Source organism: Aplidium turbinatum, chromosome 17 (genome assembly GCF_918807975.1).
Source record: "Aplidium turbinatum chromosome 17, kaAplTurb1.1, whole genome shotgun sequence".
Taxonomy (NCBI): Eukaryota; Metazoa; Chordata; class Ascidiacea; order Aplousobranchia; family Polyclinidae; genus Aplidium; species Aplidium turbinatum.
Window position 1 is genome coordinate 2996447 of NC_137488.1, and position 4938 is coordinate 3001384.

Consider the following 4938-nt stretch of genomic DNA (forward strand, 5'->3'; position numbering starts at 1 on the left):
ACGTCTGAAAAGTATGACAGTGTGAACACTTCAATATGCTTTAATAATGCCTTCTATACTTAGGCTAGGTATTGAGTTTTTAAGGTTTATAAATTAAGTTTAATTTTAAAAGTTAAATAAGTTTTAAAGTAAAACTCAATCTATTGCATCAGTTGAAGTACTTTAATGTGGTCTGTTAAGTTAAAAGAATTTCTTTTGATTTTTAGACTAGACAAAAATTGCACTGCCGATTAGCAATGCAGAAACCCACAAATCATGCAGGCCTTACAAACTTCTTCCGGTGCTTGGATCATACTGTTAAAAGAAGGCTGTTGCAATTTAATTACACACTCTAAACCAGGGGTGACAATTTTTTTTTTCAGCCACATACCGCATTTCACGAGTCTTGACGGGGCATTAAAGTTGTCTAGTTTAGAGCCCAGACAGATACCGGTAGTGTTCCCGTGGGCACTGCTGCTCTAAGCTAAATGTGTTTATATCACTTTGAAATTACGGCTACGAAAAAGAAACTCAACCACCAAAACGTAATACAGTAGTACAATTAAATCTCAATCACTGCAAAGTGCAAAATATCATTCTCGATTTCACTTTTACAAAGTGACACAATCCTTCAGCAGCTTTCATCCTTTCCTATCACTCCATCACTACCAGTGTTTCCATATACTTTTAAGATTTTTTTAACAGATCAAACCATGTCTAGAGATGTTCGAATCTACTTTTTCCAAGATTGTGATCCAGTCCTGTTGACTGTTCCCACAAGAAGTAGCCAAGAGTTGACAGAGAGTACTCTTAGAACTTGGCCTCGGAGTATTTTAGGGGCTCGAAACCTTTCCAAGGGGCTCGGAAACTTAGACAAACTACGTCGTATTCTTTGGATATCAATCAATCAATGGTTTATTTGCCAGAAACAGGAACAGTACATGGTCGAAATATGCAAGCTGTATATAGCCTATACACTGCAAAAGTGGCACAAGTTCTCTTACTGACAGGGAGACAACGAAACGACCATAGGGGAAGGTCGGGTTAGTTGAGCCACTGTATGGGTTAGTTGATCCACTCCTTTTAATTCTTGAATGTAGTGAGGTAACCACATTTTATCATCACGTGATCTTTAAGTTTCTCATCGCGTGGCCTCCAGTCTGGTTTGAGTTGACTATTGATATTAGGCTATATGTGGTGCTGAAGTTAAAAAGTTGTGTTTTGACCTTGGAAAGTAGATTTTAAAAATATAGGTATGTCCAATAATATTTTTTTATACTAAGTTACTGAGACAGTTTCATTTAATTTGTTTGGTAGCTTACCAAAAAAGCTACGTTCTGAATAAAAAGCGGCATAGTGTGCCATGAAGTTTTGCTGTGGTTTTCACATTTTCATGGCGGTATAGTTGAGGTGTTAGTTGAGCCTCTGCCTTCGGTGTTAGTTGAGCCAGTGTAAAAAGGGCGTTATAATCAGTGGTGTATTCGAGGGTAGCCTATACGGCGGTATACGCAGTATGCTCTCTGCTTTTTCGAGCAACTAATAGTAGGCTATACCCTCTGGTTTTCCAAAGAGAGTGCGTATGCTATCTTTACTGATTCCTCATGTATGTTGCTCTGCAAGAATCATCGATGTCATCCATTGAACTTCAGTCTCGAAGTACAACCATAGATATCTTATGTAAGATATCTATGGTACAACTTTACCTAGAGCCGAACTTTTAATAAAAAGGACAATACAAATTAATAAGAGTTTCAAGGAAAATCCGTGAGAGAAAAACACAGTTGGCTTTAGCAGCGAAGGACAATTTAATGTTCAGAAATATTCCTCTGATATATAATTCTAAAATGGTGCCAATTTACGCGAATAAATTCATTCAGAGCATTGTTAGCAGAATGCAAATGAGACTTTGCGCTAATGCCGACACTGGCAATGGTTATAGTTACTGGTTGATATTGCTAACTTGCAACCTGAAAAACATGATAGGAAATTTGCGTCATGAAGAAGCAGAGGTGAGAAGAATTTGTAGACGTTTTGACATTGATGAAATGCGGTTAATCCAAGGATTAAGTGACTTAGTGAAAAAGTTGAAATTGTACCCAATAATTTGAAGCCTCTCTTGACAGCTATTTCAACTTTACCTTGTTTGACAGCAGAATGTCAATGTGGTTTCAGTTTAATGAACAATATTATCACAGGTTTAAGAGCATCTTTGCTCATTAATAATGTGGGCTGTTTGATGTTTATTAACTGTAATGGACCACCTGTGGCTCAATTTACGCTAAAAAATAAGTAAGATCCTGGCTGCTAAACCACCGATCAGCTAAGCATACAAGATGCCAAATTTGTAAAGAGGATAAAGATGTAGATTCCTCTTGGCAGGCTGTTTGGAATGTATTTATAGAAAAATAAACAATTTTGTACTTCTCATCCAATTTTAATGTTGATAATTTATGTTATGGTAGAATGGTTATAATGCTTACGATATCTCCACACACCTTACATAGATTGCAGCCGTTGGATAAGTCTGTTTACGGTCTAATAAATCTCTTTGAACTACATAAAACTCAACAAAGGCACATAAACTTGGTCAAGCTTTAATGAAATGGCGTTATTTGGATGCCGTAGCAATGCCTTTATTATTTGATGTGTGTACATTGAGTTATGAGCTGCTCTTGAAACAATTGTTAACCTGTTTTCATATAGGCCTATTGATATTATTACTTTAAATACAAACTAAGGCTTGGCAAAGAAACATGGTTAAATTTGTGTTTTCAAAAATAATAAATGCGCTCAACTAACCCTCACCCTACTCTCACCGTGGTGTTAGTTGAGCCATTTGACTATTAGTTTTTAAACACCTGTGGACCCGGTTGTCGTCGTTCGATAAGGCTTATACTTCCTACAGATATTGTTTAGTATAGCCTACGTAGGATGTAAAGCACTGTGATTGAAGAAATGAAAGCAACTCATATAAAAAAAATTGCAAAAATGCAAAAAGTGGCTCAACTAACCCGACCTTCCCCTACCGTAGGGCTACCCTAGGCATGGATCACTGAATCTAACTCCGTGATCCATGCCCTAGGCTACCATATGTCCTCTTTTAGGAGGATTTGTCCTCTTTTTTCATAAAAAATGAATTGTCCTCCGAGGACACTTGAAAATGCTCAAATGTCCTCTTTTTTGCATTGCTATTATTTTCAACAGGGTTTTATTTTTATGTGACGTTTGACGAAAGCTAAATAAAGCTAAGCAATACGATACCAAAAAGGAAAATAGCCTACAAACGAATTTATTTTCACACGAATCAGTTCAATCATAAACAGCTAAAAATCGATTTCGATCAGCAAGTAGCTAGATAAAAAGGAAGTATGAACAGTAGGTTATGTTTTCTGTGAGCTGTGGCAGAAGTAGGCTCTCCTTGTTCAAGAAAAGTGTTGATTGACTTTGAAGTTGACAATACGATTGTAGGGACCCGCGATGTAATTTCCATTGTTTTTAACTTTCTACATAATGTAATTCTCCCATAACATTTACGTTTCTTAAAAAACTTACTTTTTGTGCACAAACATAATTTGGATAAATCATTTTCTACTTAAATAACCTTCCACCCGCAGCTTTCCCAAGTGATTCTGTTCAATGGCAATTCATCACTTTCAATCTTCTCCGCTTTAACATTTAACGTTATATCCGCAGTTCACCTCTGTGACGGAATCTCACCAGGAGTTCACCCTCGTTCGTAAACATATTTGCCAATTTTAAATTACGTAACTGCTTGCTTTTTCCTTTTTCTGAAAGTCCTTTATATACCTCTGCACAAAACAATTTTTACACAGATAACAGAAAAGATAAAATACAGTAACATAAATTAGTGTATTTCTAAATGCAAAATCTAAATTCAATTCGAACTCACAAATAAAGAAATTAGTTGCGACTCATTGCGTTACCTCTGTGTCACCGAAGCTTTGTTACGCCAGCAGCGTATCTGCTGTCATTCAGGGGATTAATAAACATTTTAATACAAATAAAACCTAGAATAATACAAATAAAACCTATGTTGCTTTCAACTCTGGTTTCTCTCCAAGCGTAGCCTCAGGGCCGTAATAACAAAGAACGTGGCCCCCTCCGATCATAAGTTCGGGGCCCCTTCCTACGCAGAAACTGGAATGTGGTATTTACTTTACACAACATGCAGGGTTCATATTATGTAGGCTACACACAGTAGAGGGCACAGTTCCGCTAACCGCTAATTAGCGAAGCTAACGCTTTGGTTAGCAGATTAGCATTTTCGCTAATATTTAGAAATTTTAGCGGACTCGTTAGCGAAAGTAAATTATTGGAAATCCGCTGATTTCTTTGTTGAAAGCTAACTTTTACATTAGCTGCGCCCACAACTGTGTATACATAGGTCTACAGTGACAATGTGGACAACTGGACATATATTCCATAATTATGCAAAGCGCTTCTTTCGAGCCTTGTTCTGCGCAAATTGTAATGGGTCGATCATAGTCCAGGAATCTGGCAATCTTGTTTTCGATGGTAATTGCAAGAGCAGAAAGCCTGTCATCTGCCACGGTTAAGCGCAGGATATTCATGATCAGTTTCATTCTGCTGATGGTCCTTTCAGCACTGGCAACAGTAGCCTAATTGGTGTGGTCGGTCAGAAAATATCTGGTGCAAATGCAAATATTCGGATAGCCTATATCTCCTGAAGGCTGTTCTTGTACGTTAAAAAAATGCTTGCCGTGACAAGTCCTGTTTCTTTCTTGATGACATAAATAAAACGATTCAATTCCATTATTAGTTCTTTGGCATCAAGCCAATGTCTCCTGTAGCGCCAGAGAGCTCTGTCGTCTCTGACGTCACACGTACACGTCACTAGAATTTTCCAGAAGACTCCGCCTTGAGCGCATAACTGCACGTCTCGGGAATTCAATTCAGCAATCGGGAATTCAACTTCTG